The sequence below is a fragment of the Rhinolophus hipposideros genome (genome assembly GCF_964194185.1).
Source record: "Rhinolophus hipposideros genome assembly, chromosome: 3".
Taxonomy (NCBI): domain Eukaryota; kingdom Metazoa; phylum Chordata; class Mammalia; order Chiroptera; family Rhinolophidae; genus Rhinolophus; species Rhinolophus hipposideros.
Genome location: NC_138049.1, coordinates 105,682,211 through 105,701,624, shown reverse-complemented (window position 1 = coordinate 105,701,624; position 19,414 = coordinate 105,682,211). Strand labels below are relative to the sequence as shown.

At 43.0% G+C, this 19,414-nt stretch overlaps 1 pseudogene across 1 annotated transcript; it reads left to right on the top strand.

Moving 5' to 3' along the window:
- Positions 1 to 3,297: 3,297 nt before the first annotated feature.
- On the top strand, positions 3,298 to 3,676 carry LOC308494695 (otoraplin-like; annotated as a pseudogene). The gene has a single exon. The product of its transcript is annotated as an otoraplin-like (transcript).
- Positions 3,677 to 19,414: the final 15,738 nt, after the last annotated feature.

Here is a 19,414-nt window from a genome sequence, read left to right as displayed (position 1 = left end):
TGTCTTCCACAAGGGATGAGACATTTATCCTACAGTCTGGGATGTATATATAACAGCTTTTATTACAGCACATACCCCTCCTTGAGCTGCAGTAAGCAAGTCTAACAAACACCATCTGATTTTGTAATACAAACAGTAGTAGGGATATGAGGCCAACCCCACGCACATCATCCATTCCAATGGGGTGGAAGACGTCTCCACGCAAAATGTCCACGTTTCCAAAGGGCTCCCCAAGGAACAGGTGAGGAAAGAGAAACATTCATGGAGGCCATAGGTGGGGTAAGAGTGACATTTAGGATACGAGTACAAAGACTAGTATGAGTCCATCCTACTGTAACATTGGTCCATCCATGAATTTTTAACGCACCAATAATTTATCTGCAGAAGATGGACTTCCTCCTGGAGCCCTGACACTTCTCCCCGCAGTCGCCATCCGCTCGGACGAAGGGCGCTCCGGCGTGGGGCCGATTGCGGGGCACCGCGGCGTCCGCACACCGCTCCTAAGCTGGGGGTCCCGGAGGTGGAGCTGGCCCGGACCCCGCCCGGCTGAAAAGCGCGGGCGTCCTGCGCCGCGAGCTGGCGGACGCGCTCCCAAGTGTCCGGCCGGAGAAGCTGGGGGTCGCTCAGGTTCGGCCACGAGGAGGCCCGGGGGGGTCGGGGGGGAGGGCGGGTCTCAAGGCTGTTGTCCGCTGAGGCCCGGGGAGGGGGCCCATGACGCCGCAGAGGCGTGGGCACTGCCCTGCGCAACTGCTGGAGAGTGGCTCCAGGCGGGGCGTGGCTCACGGGGGCGGGGCTACAGGGGGCGTGGCTCCCGGAGGGCGTGGCTCCCGGCTGCTGCTGCTCTGCCGCCGCGGCTGCCCGCCCCGGTGCCATCCCTGGGACAGAACCCAGCGGTGGCGGTGGTGGCGCACCGTGCTCCCTGGAGCCTAGACGGCCTCTGGCAGCTTCCGACTCCCAAAGACATAAACTCCAACAGTTATAATCACCATCTAAAGAGACCTGCAGTTCTCCAGGCCCTTTCCTCACAGGTCAGAAGTCTAAAGCAGTTTGTACTGTCATTTTAGCAGCCTCAAATGAAGCTGCTTGTTCAGGTCCCCAGGAAAACTCGTATTTCTTCCGTGTGACTGAATGCAAAGGCCTTAGAACAGCACTCAGGAGTGGCATATGATGTCTCCAAAATCCAAACAAACCTCTAAGTTTTTGAGACTCCTATTTGGTCTCTGGGGTGGCAAACTCCAATACCCTGCTTTTTGCTTTATAAACAGTCAACAAACACTATTTGCCTAGCCAAAATCCCTCGACCTCCCTTTCCCAGGACAGTCATTAACATCTGCCAGACATCCTCCGGTTCGACAAGATATAAAACAGCATCTCAATTTTCTCAGAGGCCCACCCTGCGAGCCCATTTTTTGCTAATACTGCGAAGTGGGTGTCCTTCCATCCCGGGATTTGGGAGGAGACCCCAGGCCCCCAGGACTTTCGAAATAAGAAGGCCATCCTGCCAGCTACACCAATTTGTAATGACGAGCGGGGAAAACAAAGGAGTACACACATACAAGTTTAAAAGGTTTTAGTATATATATATATATATATATATATATATATTTAGTATATATATATTTAGTATATATATATAATAATATATATTTATTATTGATCAAAAATCACTTGGCTAAATATACAAAGTTAATAGGGAGCATCCAAAAGAGTAATAAATTCTACAGGATAGCAACTATTAGAGTAGATGCCAAAAGCTCATCAAACCGTGGGAAACAACACTGGAGAGGTCGGCAACCAGCGGACATCACCAGTCCCGGCTGGAAGTCAGGGCCTCTCTTGGCACTGCAAGCTGCATACAAGTTCCCAATGTCAATGCCAGAGTGGTGGTGACTGACGAATGCACTGCCAGCTGAGCTGTGTCTTATGTATCTCTTCAGATGCACTTTTGAGCTAAGTTTCTTGTTCCTGTCCCCCCCACCCCGTCACCCCCTCACCCCCGCCCCTGGAATAGCCAGTTCCGACAGGTTTCCGCAGTTACTGCGATAAAGATATTGCTTATCCTACTGAAGGGCCAGTTCATCCGGACAAACAATGCCTACAGTTCCCGCCTGGGGCCATCTAAGGCTTGGCAACATGCCTGTCCGTCACTCTGATATAACATATATGTAACTTATATATATAACATCTGATAGAACTTCCTCACCTCCTATCTCCTCTGCCGGGGATGAGATGAGGGAGACACAGACAAAATGAAACATCTTCACTTCATCTGCTGATGAGGGAGAAACAGACAGCATCATTTGCTGATGAGGGACAGACGACAGACGGACAACAGAAACCTAACCATCACCTCATGAGGGACCTACCATCACCTCATCAGGGAGAAACAGACAACATGAAACAATGAAGCTGTATCAGCCAATGAAGGTGAATTTTCCTAACATCTTCCCTATAGTACCATAATTTTTTACCGTTAGAACAAATTTTAATTTATACCATATTTGCGCACTTTTGGCCCAAATTTGTGAGGGAAAAATAAGGCTGTGCATTATACATTGGTAGTACTAATTCCATATCTATATAATTATTTTACTTATGCTTATGCGTTAAAAGTGTAACTAGAAATTAATAACGATATCTGTATGCTGACTAATACCCTGGAATACAATCATCAGTTTTGTTGAATTGATGACAAACTTGCAGTGACGAAGAGTTCTTCACCTTCTGTGATGCGTAAATACCATAAATTTGTTATTGGTCAATAAAAATTCTTGTACCTTGTGTTTTGTGTTTTTATGTTTTGTAATTACTTATTACATAAAATTTTTTGTACCATAATATGTTAAAAATAAATGCTAAAATTTCTTTATGACACAAAAAACAAGTACCTAAATGTAAACAAATAAAAACTTGAATTAAAAAATTAAAACCAAAGATGTTTTCCCTGAAAGTTTGGGCCAAAACATGGGTGCGCATTATACACGGGAAAATATGGTAAGCTGTGAAACCTCAAAAAAAGTCACAATGCGATAGTGTTGATGTTGTCAGATTTGGGAAAACTCCCCAATTAACATGACGCTGTAGTGGAATTACAGTTAAATTTGAATTCATCTGTGAGGCACACAAAAAAGTCATGAGCGTGTGAAATGCTAATGACAAGACTGGAAAGTAAACTGTGAAACTTCATGTCTAACACAGATCCAACTTTCTATACTGTGTTGATACATTTAGGTGATATTAAAAATGGTAGCCTGCACTTCCACTCAAAGCGTGATAGTATAAACAGCAAAAAGGAAGATGGCAAGACTCCTGTTACTTTTCCTTCTAGATCTTGTGGCTGTAGGCGCCACGCAGGAAACATTTATGGACAGACTTGCTTCCAAGAAGCTCTGTACACATGACGAGTGTGTCTATCCTATTTCTCTGGCCAGAGCTGAAGAAGATTAAAATGCCCCAGACTGTAGATTCATTAACGTTAAAGGGGCAGCAGATCTATGTTTACTCAAAGCTGGTAGAAAACGAAGCTGGAGAGTTTTGGGCTGGCAGTGTGTAAGGCAGTCGCTCTGAGGACAAGATGGGAACGGTGCGTTATTTCCCCAACACCTTGGTAGGGGAGCAACAAGTGTCCCACGAAGCCACCAAGGAGGTCCCTACCACAGATACCAACTTCTTCTAAGAGGAAGAAACTGGACAAGTCTGCAGATAGAAAGAAAACACCAAAAATAAAGAAAAAAGCTAAAGTAACCAACAAAACATATGTCCCTAATTTCTGACTTCCGTTTCCAGGGTTTGTTACCTCACAGGAGGGCTGGGGTTGGGGCTAGAGGCTGCAGACAAAGGACGGGCTTCAACTCACTCTCATTTTCTGTTGGCGTGGTTGTCCCATCATTTAGCAGGGCAACATTTGCCTCAAGTGGGCGAATTGAAAGCAGAGAACTATTTTTCAGCCTTCTCTTGCACAGGGACGCATATAGAAGGTGGGTTATTTGTAGCTATTTGCAAACAGTAATTCTTCCCAGCTCTTTGGCTCCCTGTATAAAGTTGGTAGGTCTTCCTTTTGGATACGTTTTCTATTTCTTTGTCTCTCTGGCTAAGGAAGTGTTATAATGTACCCAGAGGGGCTGTGTCATCAAAGAGTATTCTAGGATTGTTGTTACTTTTAACATTTAATGCCTTTGGGATGTGAGCAGTCAGGGAAAACTAAAAGAGATTTTTAGACTCATAAAAAATAAATAAAAATGGTAACCTGTTAATTAAAATTTTAATGAGGTTTACATCAAAACCAACATTTCACAAATGCACTCTGAAGGCACAAGGAGGGTCACCATTCGAGGCAGTGAAAGTGGTTTCTTGGCACCCGTGATGCAAGTCATAGATAATCCAGAGAAGTGGGCTTCATTGCTACATGGGAATTACATTTAAATTTAAGGGCATTGTATATAAAGCAAAACTACACACCTAGCAATTGTGGCATATTAAGTTATAATATTTTTTCTAGAAAGCAGGTGATGTTTGTATTCATGATAAAAAAAATTTGATACAAAATCCACTGCTGCAATCTAGTCCCATGGAGAAAATCAGTTTTTATTATATTAGTAACTCAAAATAATATCACCGTACACTTACTGAATTTAACACTTCAAAAGTTTTCATTAAGGACTGTTTTGATAAAACTGCCATTTCTTCTCATTTAGAATCGTGTTTCAAATGAAGAGAATATAGTTTCACTAAGTGCCCCTCCTGTGCCGACAGACAGTCTTAAGAAGACAAAATAAGCATCTTCACAGCCATGGGGTTGCTGGGGCGTGTTCAGGGTTTTCTGTGCAGTCAGTGATGTGAGGACATCCACAGTGTGAAGTGTTGGACATGGTTACCCAGCGCGTCTGTATACGTCAGTACGTCTGTAAACCATGTTTTGCAGATAACTTTTCAGTTTTCCCTGATATTTTTCAATATTTTTATTACATCGGTGTTAATTTTGAGTTGGCAGAGGTAACCTAAGGAACTACCATTATGTTTTGATACTGTTCAATAAAGTTATTGAAATGCAAACAATAAAATAAAAATTAAGAGAATTGCCAGGCCCCTAGTTTAATGCGGCTGCTGTGAGATGGGGCTGGGAGGGTCTGCCCCCTCCGGGAACACAGAACATGCTTCTTTTAGGTCCCTGGGGAAGGCAGTTAGCCAGTGTCTGGGGGCCTCCAGGAAAACCCTCAGAGGGATTCTGTCTGCCAGGCTGCCTCCATCAGCAGCTTCCCCTGAAGAAACCCTGACATCTTAGAAATCAGTTAAGGACAAAGATAGTCAGTGAATCTGATAAATAAAAAAACAACACTCCACCAGGCAGCAGGGAAACTACTAGACTATATGTTCTGCAGATGGAAAAGATACATTGAACATAGAAGTGGGAATTTATGCAAAAATGAGAGGACATGGTCACCTCAGAAAACCTCATGAGACATTCTTCAGGAGCTGGACCCAGGGTGAAGGAGGCCTGTGTTTCTGACCCCCTGTCATATCCACAGTGATGGCGCTTAGTCCTGGCATGAGGAGAACTGAAAATGTGGGAACGCAGGCACACAACCAAACCGATGACTGGTGTCCGTTTCCCGTGTATTTGTCCGTCGCTCTTGCTCTGTCTGCTCTCGGGGAAATTTCCTGAAAGAAACAGCAGAAACACTATTCTTGGCTCCAGACCTGTTTGCCTTTCCCATAATCAGAGGACAGCCTGCAGATGGCAAACTAGCCATTCTGTTTTCTTGTCCCTGTTTTGTCCTCCAGTGCCGCCCACAGGGAAATCAGTCTAAGGAGAGGGTGGGGCCTCAAGGTACAAATCAAGAAGGGCAAGAATTTTCTGTCATCTGAGCTGGGGAGTTCCTTTGTGAGGTTGGGAATAGAAATGTCCAGCTAATTCAGAAATGACAAATGCTGCTCTGGAAAAAGGCAAAAGAAATTAAATAATGTTACATGTCTTTGCTTCTCCGCTCTGAGCTGCTGATTTCTGAGAGTCTAAGAGACGCTGAACATTCAGTATAAAGCGAGACACTTAAGAGTCCTCAGAGCTTCCTCGTCATTAATTGTACTGGGAAACACTTTGTCAATTTCATCCTCTCTCTCTTTCTCTCTCTTTCTCTCTCTCTCTCTCTCTCTCTCTCTCTCTCTCTCTCCTCTGTCTGTCTCTCTCGCTGTCTCTGTCTGTCTCTCTCATTTTTAAAGAAGCTAAATATGGATTTCTTACAAAAAACTACCAATAGATGAAATAAAATACTGTGTTGGGTTCACCTCAGAATAACGCATGTGGGTTATGGTTGGGGATACAGATAAATCATGAATGAACATGACTGATCATCGTAGCTGAATGAAGGATACGTGAGGTTTCACAGTACTCTGCTCCCTGCTTTTGTATATGTTTAAAACTTCCTTTGTACAGAGTTTTAAAAACAAGTACAAAGGTGACCTAGCATCCAGTGGAGGTGTCATGGATTCTGAAGAATCAGGAGGTCCTGGTTATAATTTCAAAGCAAACCTCCAATAAAGACAGACATTTTGGAATGAAACCACAGGAACAACATGCCTTAAATATGAACAAACTTCTCCATTTCCTCTTCTCAGTTCAGATGGGTCACTGTGCTTCCTTTCATCATCGGTTCCATGTGGGTGAGGGCTGGAGCCCCCCCCCTCCCATTGGGAAGAGAGGGGGGATTGGAAAACACTATATTATCATCAATGATAGGAAATAGGATTGGCACTGAGAGGGAGGGGCAGGCAGGAGATACCTGGACAGCTGCTGTTCCCAGGAATTTCTTTTTCCCTCTGAGAGAAGGTGTAGATGGAACCATAGATCCTTGGTCTCAGGGTCTCGTAACCTCCTGAAAATTGCATAAAAATGTGGGGTGCAGTTAAGTGATTTTAGCTGGGACAGGCACGGGGCAAGGCCATAGCTCTCATCAGAGTGTCACAGTGTCTGTATCCATCCGACTGACTCTGAGGGAAAGCACTGGAGACAAAGGCGTCAAGGGACCTAAGCCACCAGCAGGGAGCGGAGGGGTGTGACCCCTTTGGCAGTCATTGTCCCTCAGCTCTTGCTTCAGCTGCTGAGCTTCCTGGAGGCTCCCAGGTCCTGCTTCCAGCCTGAGTGGGGTGACCCTGACGCTCCTGGAGCTGAAGCCCAGAGCCCCTCACTCCACAGATCCTATCCTAATAATTACTCACTTTTTTATTGAATTTAGTATTTATGTCTTTGTATCCTTTTTTGCTAATGGAGACCCCAAATTGTGTAAACTCTGGCCCCCACAAAACTTGCTGTTCACACTACAGAGATGGTCCCATGTGTATAAATCTCAGAAGTGAGAGGTAAGATGCTCTCTGTCCACTGCCCCCCAATCACCGGGTTAACCCCCCGCCCCTTCCCCAGGAACTGTTGTTGCCAATTGCTTGTGTATCTTTGCAGAGATTGATGAAGCATTTAACCCTTACACTGTTCCCCACACAATAAAGATTTTTCCGTCTCGTGTCTGGCTCTGTGAGCTGCTAGGAATTCAGCAGTGTGCGTGGGCACTGCTTATTGTCCTTGCAAAGGCAGAGTGTTCACATGCGAGTCAAGCCAAGGCCTCAGTTTGGCGCAGACACCCCCACGTCCTTCCTGCTGACAACCGAGCTGCCCAGGACCTCACCGCAGTTCCCGTGGGGACTTAGGTGAGCTCTGCCCTGATGCTGTCGGTGTGGGCTTATATTCTCACTGACCTTGAGCAGAGAGCCATACCTGGGTCCTGGCCCTGCCCCCCACCAAAGCCCGTTAATGCCTCCGCACTCTCCACTCTGCACTACTGTAGACAATAGAAAATTGGGTGGAAGAGAGACAGGGCTTTCATCCAGAGTCAACGCCCATGCACTTTAGAAACTTGGATTCTCCTTCATGAAGGACAAAATGGAAATACTGCATATGCATAAATACAATGATAGTAATGATGTGTATTAATTTTCTTACCTGGCAATAGGTGGCTGATATTATAATGCAAATTTTATGGGACAATTCAAAAGAAATACAACAAAAATTGACATTTTAAAGGGAAGATCTACATATCCCATTTATGTGGGATACATTCAAAAATCATGCTCAGTACTTTCGTGGTTCTCGGCTTTCAGCACCTCAGGCAGGGAGAATAAGAACCCGGGAATGTGCTAAAACCCCGGGAGACAAAAAATCCTGTGATGTGTTTAAGGAAGAACTTACGTAGATTTAAGAGGTCCTTGCTTACAAACATAAAAAGTATTTACAACTGTAATTTTTAAAAAATACAAAATTGTTTTACTAAACATCCACTTGAAACATTTCCCAGAGAAAGATTGGGATCGAATAATTAACATGATTTAAAGAAGCCCATTTCATGCAGATCTGAGAAAATAAGCCTAGTAAAATTCCTTCTCAATAATATAAACTAACACACGGAAGGGCGAGCCCAGAGGGCAGATGCCTTAGAGCCCACTGTTGAGTTTATTGAGAACATCTCTCGCTCACTCAGAAATCCCAACAAGAAAACTGCAGAGCTGCCGACACTGTGAGAAGTCCATGCCTTCATTTTCATTCTTGCTCAGAAAATCTTTTCACCTAAATTTGCTGTGAAGGGAGCTACAAGGGAGACTAAAACTAGGGCTGAATTTTAATCGCATGTCCTCCACCAGGTTAAGGTCCAAGCACAGGTTTAGATACCAGACTCCAAGTGTCACAGGCACGTGGCCCTATAGAGAGTGTTTTCGGCAAACTATCTCCAACAAGAGATTTTGCCAAATAACTGTTTTACTTGGAAATTAGTCTGAGCAACACATGCCTACCCACCTCAGTACCTTTGCACTTGCTTTGCCTCCTCCCTGGAATGCTTCTCCCTGATTTCCCCAGGCCCTCTCCCTCACTTCTTTATGTGCTCAGTGACGCCTACTCTGTTTAAAATTTCAACCCCTAGCACTCCCTACCCTCCGTATACTTTCCCTCCCTTGATCGTTCTCCATAGCATGAATCATGAGCTGACATACCACATCACTTAGTTATTTAATTTATTGTTTCTCTTCTAAAAGTATAATGAAAACTTCATGAAAACGTGGGTTTTTTTTTTCAATTCTTTGTTTTCTGCTTTCCCCCAGCACGCACAGGATTCCACGGCAAATTGTGGGCTCAATAAACATTTGTTGAATGAATGAATCTTAATGTAATTTGTTTTCTTGTTTTCTTTTTTCTTTTTTTTTAATTAAAGATTTTATTTGGGAAGGGGAACAGGATTTTACTGGGGAACTATATTTCCAGGACTTTTTTATTGGAGAACAGTGTGTTTTCCCCAGGAGCCATCAGCTCCATCCAAGTCAATTTGTTGTCCTTTCAGTCTTAGTTGTGGAGGGCACAGCTCAGCTCCAGGTCCAGTTGCCATTGTTAGTTGCAGGGGGCACAGCCCACCATCCCTTGCGGGAGTCGAACCAGCAACCTTGTGGTTGAGAGCACGCACTCTAACCAATTGAGCCACCCATCTGCCCCATAGTTTGTTTTCATTAGGTCACATTCTGTAGGGCCCATCAAGAGGAACAGCTGTAGAGTATATCTCCAAATTTGCTAATCAAGTTAGTCTTTTTCAGTGTAAGAGATTTGTTTTGTTTATTTTTATTGAGTTCACTTTTTTGGTCATTGTTATTGATGATGGTGGTAGAAAACCGTGTTTACTTACCCCATGGAATCGGCTTTCAGTGCACACTTCATTAACGTTAGACACACTCTTAAGAGTCCTTTATTTCCATTGTCTCCTCATACCATCCATTTCCTACACCTTTTGCCTCTCAGAGTTCAGACTTGATCTTGCCCATGGCCTTCAAGGTTAAGGCCAGAGACACCGATGTCCTGAGCGCCTGGGGGACAGTGCACAGCTGCCCTCGGTGCACCCTCATTCCCATCCTGTGGCAGGGCGAGGGATGGAGCTCCTAGGACATGAAAAAGAACCCTCTCTTGTTAATATTGATCAGCTCATCACTTCTCATGGCTCCACACATGGGGTGGGATGACGAAGGTGTAAGAGGCTGACAAGAGACCTGGCGTCACTTAACAGCTCACTCACCCCTACCTTGTCAGAGAACATTGGAATTGGAAGAAAATGTGAACAGTTATTGAATCACCTTAGAAACTGAAGAGTCTAAATAAGAACAAGAGAAATAAACTACATGTAGAACCATCAATAGACACTATTGAGAAGAGGGGAAATAATAGGTCTAGAAAATATTCAAGTTGTTGATGAATGGATTGTTGATTGGGGAAGTAGGACCATGTAATAATATTCATTTAAAGATTGGAGGGTAGATGCCCATCAGCTTCCCCACAGATACAGACCCTGTAGACACCTGGGCAGTCCCCGTGTGCCACCTGCAGCCCCAGGGCTGAGATGCAGCAGCCATAGAGGGGGGAGCACCCCAACATGCTCCCTGGAAGGTTGTTATGCCAGAGCTGGGCCATTCTTGTCTCACTCATGGGTTGTTTGCTTTTGTTGTTGTTACGTTATTATTTTATTTCTTTTTTATTAGATAATACTTTCAAATTTTCTGAAGTTTAAAAATACCCAAAGGCGTAATGTGTAAAGTCTTTTCACTGGTGTCACCCATTGTCACTGTTTCTATTGCTCTCCCTCTTAGAGAACCATTGTTCTTAGTTCCCTGAATGTCTTTCCAGCTGCATGCATGTAATTTGTATGCTTGTGTATGTATCTATGCATGTATGCATGGATTATGTACGTGTGTATTATGTATGTTTGTGTATGTGTGTATTATGTATGTATGTATGCATGCATTATGTACATATGTATTGTGTGCATGTACTGTGTATGTATGCATGTATGTATTATGTGTGTATGTGTGCATTATGTATGTACGTATGTATTGTGTGTGCATGTCCTGTGTATGTATGTATGTATTATGTGTGTATGCATGCATTATGTATGCCAGTGTGTATGTATATATTGTGTATATGTGTATTATGTGTGTACATATGCATTTATGAACAGTAAGTGCTCACTTAACATCCTTGATAGGTTCTTGGAAACTGACTTTAAGTGAAACAATGTGTAGTGGAACCAACTGTACCACAGGTTAATTTACATAAACAAGAGGTAAGTTCCTATAGCATATTTCTGGTCACGAAAACATCACCCAACTGTAAATAAAAACCCCAACACTTCTAATATGAAACATTGAAATAAATGTGAGCTATACAGACATTTAAGAAAGATAAATACAAACAAGTAAGATAATGATTTTCCAACCCGCTAACTCCACTTCAAGGTCTCAGGTGGCTGAGTCCATCCCAGCACCTCAGGACGCCAGGCGGGAGCCCACCCTGGACAGGACGCCCTTCCATAGCAGAGCCACTCACACCCACCACACTCATCAGACTGGGGCAATTTAGACCCACCAGGTAACCTATATGCACACCTTTGGGATGTGGGAGGAAACCAAGTGCCTGGAAAACACCCACGCACACGTGGGGAGAACATGCCAACTACACAGAGAGTGGCCCTGGCCAGGAATCTCTTTTCTTTATCTCATCAGTGTTATAATGAAACAACGTTGAATGAAACCATGTTATTCGAGGACCTGCTCTGTATATGTGTAAGTACAATAAATTCTTGTTTCCCCTTTTAAACAAAAGGTAGCATAGTACACCCAGTTCTGCAACATGATTGTTTTCAGCTAACAATTGAATTTGGAGGTGTTTTTATCAATACCTAAAGAATTTCCCCTTTGCTTTCTCTTTTTTTAAAAAAAACAGCTTTATGGTATTCTATTATGTGGATGGATTTAACTGGTCATCTTGAGTTGTTTCCTCTTTTGCTATGAAAATAGTGTTGCAGTGAATAATCTATGTATATCATTTCTAGGTGTGATGATACATCTGTAGGATAAATAATCAGAAGGGGGATTGTAATTTTAATAGATATTTTATCCCCATGGGAGTTATAAAGAAGTACTGTTGTTCTTCATTATACATTTGGGCAAAATTAGGAGAAGTGCCAATTCCATATCACTGGGAATAATCAGATCTCTCAGTTCCTGACCTCAAACCTGGACAAACCAGCCTCTCCCAGCTCACAGTCACAGAGGACCGTTTACTGTCCTGGGTGAGACTTGAAATGAGCAGAGCTGCTGTATCCTTAAAGGACTGACAGGCTTGGCTCAGGAGTTGAGCAAGAGACAGCACAGCGCCATTTCTGTCTCCAGAAACTAATGAGTCAGCCACACGGACTGAAGGGGAGACAGTGGAGAACCCTGGAAATGGGAGGTTACGGTCCACGGAAGATGGGCTGGGGTGGGTCTGAGTCACACCTGTAGCGGCAGAGCCTGAGAGACTCAGGTATTCAGACATATATGTGAATTGTCAATGTAAGAAATATCCAAACCTGTGGAGAATTATTATGAAAATTTACTTGAGCCAAAAAGAGGATACACCTGGAAGATTGCAACAGACTGAGATAAATGCTTCTGAGAATAACAGTTTGCAGTTTCTTTTATGCATTTGAAATTACAGAAGGAATGTAAGGAAGATGACATGAAGTGGGAGAAAGCAAGGTGGGATTGGATTACAGGATACTCAACAAGGTCATGTGCTCTCAGCTTATTTCATAGGTGTCTTAACCAAGGTGGACCGAAACCATGGACAGGGCGTGCAGAAGGCATAGATAAACATTTTACTAAAAAGTGATAGGCCTGGGGCGTGACTACCCACCATGACCTGCCCAGTTAGGAATTTATGATCAGATCACCCTGGGAGACTACTTTCCATAGAACCATTTCTTTCTGCACAGGATGAATAAAGAAATACTCATTGAGGCAATCTGGGGAAAAGGAAGGAGTACGTCAGCACACAACTCTATTTTACACGTGAAAACCTTCAGACCTGATGCTTTCACGAACAAATGAAGGAAGAAATCTCAAGAAGAAGGGGAGGCACAGAAGACTGGCATCTAAAGGTCCCCTTGGGAACCAGGAGCCACCAAACCCTACTCTATTCTATTGTGTCAAAGAAATGGATGCTGTGCATGGCTTTCTGCCCCAAGTCGGCATGAGGGGCTAGTCGTCCTTACTTTTCCAATCTGTAGTTGATAGGGTGACAATTTATGAGGCTCAGATAATAAAATGGAATTGAGACAGGTTAGCTAGTATGTTGTTAGGTAAATAGGGAAGTCCTTGGTGAATAAATAAGGCAGGCAGTTAGAGATAGACATCGGGTCTCTGCATTCTTGCACATCCAACATCACCCACAGAATGCGACCGCCCAGAAGACCCCTCTCAGCCCAAAACTTCCCCTTTTCATTGTAATTACCTACCCCTATGAGGAAACAAATGGGTACAAAATTACCCAACTATATTAAACCGGTCACTCCCACCTGTGCAGTAAAGGCCACAACGACCTTCATTTCACCTGGGCCTCATTATACCATCATTATAATATCATACATATGCCCGGAAGTTCATTAATATCATAATAGACTGAATTCTGGGAAGGAACATGCACAGTCTAAAAAGATGAGGTAATAGCCTCTTGTCAATCACAGGTGTCAATCAAGTGGTCCCACACCAGGAGAGGAACAGCCCATTCTAGAGAAAAAAAGGGATAAAAACTCCAAGTCCTTGTCTGTCAATGCCTTTTGGCCCCTTCTTTTGCTCAGCCCACTCCAAACTCTTTGGCGCTCCAAACTGTCTTTTCTAATAATGCCTTTGGAGTCTTGCATTTGCTCAAAGGCCCCCTCCAAACCCTTTGGAGTATAATTTTTCTTCTAATAATGACCCTGGAGCCACTGCTTTCTGCTCGGGCCCACTTCTATTTCTTTGAAGTATATTTTTCCTTCTAATAAACTGCACTTTCACTACTTTATCTTGGTATCAAATTCAATTCTTTGCTCGAGACGCCAAGAACCTGGACTCCACTCCAAGGAGGGCACATTCTCCCGCCGAGAAGGGCCCACTCTCCGGTGACAGAAACATCAGTGCAATTCTTCTCTTCACACCTCTGAGAAAGCCCAGCATGCATCTCACCTCTCCACACGTAAGAAGCACTGAGACATGGTGGCCTGTGACACGCCGGTCTTCCCCCTGACTCACAGCAGTGCCCTTTTCCAGCATCCCTGAGGTCTGGGTCATTTTCACCTCTTCCTCGTTTTCAGAAATCTCATACCCATCAGACTAGGATCTATCTCTTGTCTTTCACTCCACTGTCCATCAGCCACCCCGCCCCCATCTCAGTAAAGCCAGTGAAAACGAACAAGGAGAAGAGGAGGAGTCATTTCCCTTAAGCCACGATGAGAACAATTTTGGCTTATGTTCTGATAAGTTGAGGCTGCTGAGATGCAGCCACTTCATGATACGTGTGGTCTTGCCTCAAGGACCCAGGCGGCTGTGCCCTTGTGCTGATATTTCCTGCCCTCTGACGATGTGCGCCAAGGTTTGCTTTGGACGCGCCCATGGGTGACTCATTCCCACACACTTCTTTTATTGTCTACCTCAAAGAGATCATTGTTAGGTTATGAAGACATAGGAGATGCTATGTTTCTTCCTCGTGTGTTGAAAAACCTGTGTTTCAGTTTGCAACATATTTATTCTTTATAATTTCACCTTCAGTTGGCTACCTAACTTTCCTGTTTCCAAACCTCTATGGGTGATACTGAGTGCCTACGAGTGAGGATACGCACCCCCATTTGTTACTGAGTGGTGAAGAGCTAACGACTGCAGGTTTGTTTCCACATTCACTCTGCCTGACCGACTCACTGCTAAATCCAGCCATTCTGATATCACTGGCTGATATCACTGGCTGGATCTTGAAGGGTGGGGATGGAATTTATAGCTGGGTAATTCAAAATCAAATCCAGAGGATCCCCATCAAAAATCTCCACCCAGGACTGTCTTTTAAATTGTGCATCTGAAGGCAAGCAGTGTGTTTGAGAAGAAACCCAAACTAGAATTCTCAACTCCTGCCCTGTACTCAGAAATAAACAATTAAATCAGGGAGGGGCCACCGTAGACCCCTATCTAGTTACAGGTTGGTCTGGTTTCTGAAGAGATTAAAGAATCAACGTTCTGAAGTGTGGGGAGCTAAGATCAAACACGATCCTGGGTAGAATATTTTTGGCCTCCTCCTTCTTATTTTAAGCCAAAAATCATGACATTCAGGACACTTCTACAGGCAGATGAGCACAAGATTGGAGTCAGGGTATAATTGGGATTAATAAACTTTAATGGAATTGATGCAAAATTAGAAAATGCAACCTTAGTTTTACTCTCTCTACCTACTGTAAACCAGCTCATTACCATTTGGGCTAATTGCTCCAGTGGAAAGATTGATCCTCCCCAATTTTTTCCCTATTATTTCTCCTGAAATTGCTGCTTTCATTCAAACATATTTCCCAGTCCTGCCTGCACATTATAATCACACAGGGAGGTTTTAAAACATATGGATACTTGGAGGAGGGCAGATGAATTAAATCAGGAATCTCTGGGAGTGGGTCTCAGAAATGGTTATTTTTTAGAAATTTCCCAGTAATTCTAATGTCCAGCATTGGTTATGACTAAAGGAAAGAAAGGAATCCTCAGGCTGAGGTTAAGAGGAAACTACCGGAAACAATCCCACCCCTGGTGATGTGGTAGCTCTCAGTGGTGGAGCGCTTTTTCTGAATGTTCTAGACCCTATGGCTGATGGGGTGGCTCTGTTAGGTAGAAGTTAGAAAATATAGAAGAAGGAGGAGGGATGTCAAGGGGTCCTTAGAGCCTGCAGAAAAAACTCCTAACTAGCTTTGATTAACTGCCTCCAGCCACGTATCTGTTTTTACAACAGATGACAAGAGGTTGGTCTGGAGCAAGATAAGAATCTGGGTCAACAGACCTCCACCCTTCCTAGGACGTGACACCGTCCTGTGGAAGAGCATGCACCACTTTTCCCACCAAATCAATATGTAACTCCCTTACCCCACCCAGCAAACTATAAGTCCTCTGGACAAGAGCTCTCTCTTGTCCTTTATTTACACCAGCTCTCTCCCTCTCTCCCTCTCTCTCACCTCGGCTACGTCCATTCTCTTTCCTGAGAACGTATCACTAATACCGGGTACTTGGGCTTCTCTCTCTCTCTCTCTCTCTTTCTCTCTGCCCTTCGCCCCCATCTCAGCTAGGCCCCTTCTCTTCCCTGAGAATGTATCACTAATATACCCTGCTTGCATATTTAAAAAAATATATAGGGGGAAAAATCCTGATGGTTGCTAGATAGGAGTGGGGGGATGGGGAGAAGGTAAAGGGATTAGAAAGCACAATTTAGCAGTCACCCTATTGTCACAGGGATATGAAATACAATTTGAGAAATATAATCAATAACGTTGTAAACATCATGTAAGGTGCCAGGTGGGCACGGGACTTATTAGGGACACACCCTGAATCAAGATGAGTGGGAAACTGTGGCGACAGAGCCCCAGAAAGCAGTTTCCAGGCTCTTGGCCTCACGTGGAAAGGTGCTGGCTCGGGTAGTAAATGGCCATCAACTGTGATTGGATGGCCATCAGCTGTGGCTAGTTGGCCGTCAGCTGTAACCAGTGCCATTGGCCACTAATATAACTGCCGTGGCTACGCTAGCAGAAAAATGGGGCTAGCAAGAAGATGGTGGCTGAGCTAGCAAGAGCGGATTGCAGAGAGGCAGATGCTGCCAGCGAGAATACAGTGGTATGACTCCCCCATCTATGGCTCCATGGCTGTTCCTGTTTGGCCTCACAATGTCCTGCGTTCTTATGTGGGGAGCGGGAGCAGAGACCCTGCAAGCCGCCCCACACAACACATGGCGCAGCGAGCAGCGTCCCCTGCATGACAGAAACCATCTCAATAAACACATTTTGGACTTTAAAAATCACTCAAAAATGAAATATTTCGGTATAATTTTAACAAAACATGCAAAATTTGTATGCTGAAAACTACACAATATTGATAAAATAAAATAAAAAAATATCTAAATAAATGGCAAGACATACTGCATTCATGAACGGGAAGACTCAACATAATAAAGATGCTGATTCTTCCAAACTGAGAAACATGTTCAACTCAATATCTATTTTTAAAAAAAACAGTGAGATTTCTTTTATATATAGACAAGATTATTCTAAAATTTATATAGAAAAGCAAAACAACTAGAGCAGGTAGAAACAATTTTGCAAAAGAAGAATGATATGGGAGGAATCCATTTGCCTGCTTCAAGGCTTGTTACATAGAGTAATGGAGACTAAGGTAGTGGTGGAGATACAGACACACAGCTCAATGGAACAGAATAAAGAACTCAGAAATAGACCCACACAATATGCCCAACTGACTTTTGACAAAGGTGCAAAAGTAATTCAATAAAGGAGAGGGAGACTTTTCATCAAATGGTGCCGCAGCAATTAGACATCCATAGGCAAAAACATCACACATTATATAAAATTTAACTTAAAAGATGGATCACAGACTAATGTGTAAAATGTAAAACCAGAAAACTTTTAGGATAAAATCTTCGGGATCTAGAGCTAAGCAAAAATTCTTAGACTAGACACCAGAAGCATGATTCATAAAAGAAAAAATTATAAATTGGATTTCATCAAAATAAAAAATGTTATTCTCTGCAAAACACCTTTTTAAGAGAATGAAAAAACAAACTACAGATGGGGAGAAAATATTTGCAAATCACATAAATGACAGGACTAGTACCCAGATATATACAGTCAGGTCTCCATATCCTTGGTCCACCACATCTACAGATAAAACCAACCACGGGTCAAAAATATTCCCAATTTCTGTTCTGTTTGCTCATTTATTACATTCTTTAGATTCCACATATAAGTGAGATCATATGGTATTTGTCTTTCTCAGTCTGACTTATTTCACTTAGCGTAATGTCCTCTAGGTCCATCCATGTTGTTGCAAATGGTAAGATTTCATTCCCTTTTATGGCTGAGTAATACTCCATTGTATAAATGTATCAGTTTCTTTATCCAGTCATCTATCGATGGGCATTTCAGTTGTTTCCATATCTTGGCTATTCTGAATAGCGCTGCAATAAACATAGGGGTGCATATAAGATGGGACGGGGTGGGGATGAGGGAGAAGGTGAAGAGGTTAGAAAGTGAAAACTTCTAGTTACAGTATAGTCACAGGGGTATGAAATACAGTTTGGGGAATATAATCGATAATGTTGTAAAGATTATGTAGGGTGCCAGATGGGCACAGGACTTATCAAAGGGATCACGTCATAGACTGTGTAGACGCCTGACCAATATGGTATACATCTGAAACTGAAGTAGAATAATATTGAATGTCAACTATAATTAAATATATATATAAAAAGATGATAGATAGATAGATGATTGATTGATAGATAGATGATAGATAGATAGATAGATAGATAGATAGATAGATAGATAGATAGATAGATACAGTCTGCAGAGTGCATCATAGGGAAGATAGTCCATGGTATTGTAACATGTCAGACGATGTCAGAGGGGTAGTAGAACGGGGGTGGGGGTGGTTATCACTTTGTGAGGGGTGTAAATGCCTAACTATTACATTGTTTCGTACACCTGAAACTAACGAAAAAACAAAACGAGGGGGAAAAAAATTTCCCAAAAAAGTTACACTGTTGCTGACATGTACTGTGTAGTTAGGCCTACAATGGTTGCATCTGTATTGAACATGTGCAAACTTTTTTTCTTGTTATTGTTTCCTAAATAATACAGTATAATAACGATTTACATAGGACTTACATTGTATTAGGTATTACAAGTAATCTAGAGACGTGTGTAGGTTAATTGCAGATACTACATCATTTTATATAAGTGACTTGAGCATCTACAGATTTTGGCATCTGTTGGGGGTCCTGGAACCAACCACCTGCAGATACAAGGGATGACTATATAAGGAACCTTCAAAATTCAACAGTAAAAAGCAAACAATCCAATTAGAAAATGGGCAGAAGACATAGTGACATTTCACCAAAGAGGATATGCAGATCCAAATAAGCATATAAAAGATGTGCAACATCATTAGCCATTAGAGAAATATAAATTAAAACTAAAATGAGATCTCACTACACACCTATCAGAATGGCTAAAATTAAAAACAAGAACACTACCAAATGCTGGTGAGGTTGCAGAGAAACTGTCACTCATACATTACTGGAGGAAATGTAATATGGTACAGTCACTCTGGAAAACAGTTTGGCCACTTCTTTGAAACCTAAACATGCAACCACCATACAACCCAGCAGTTAGACTCCTGAGCATTTATCCCACAGAAGTAAAGATTTGTGTTCACACAAAAACCTATACTCTAATGTTTATAGCAGCTGAACACAAGGGGCCTGGGTCAGTTTAGAAGGGAGTCATCTTACTGA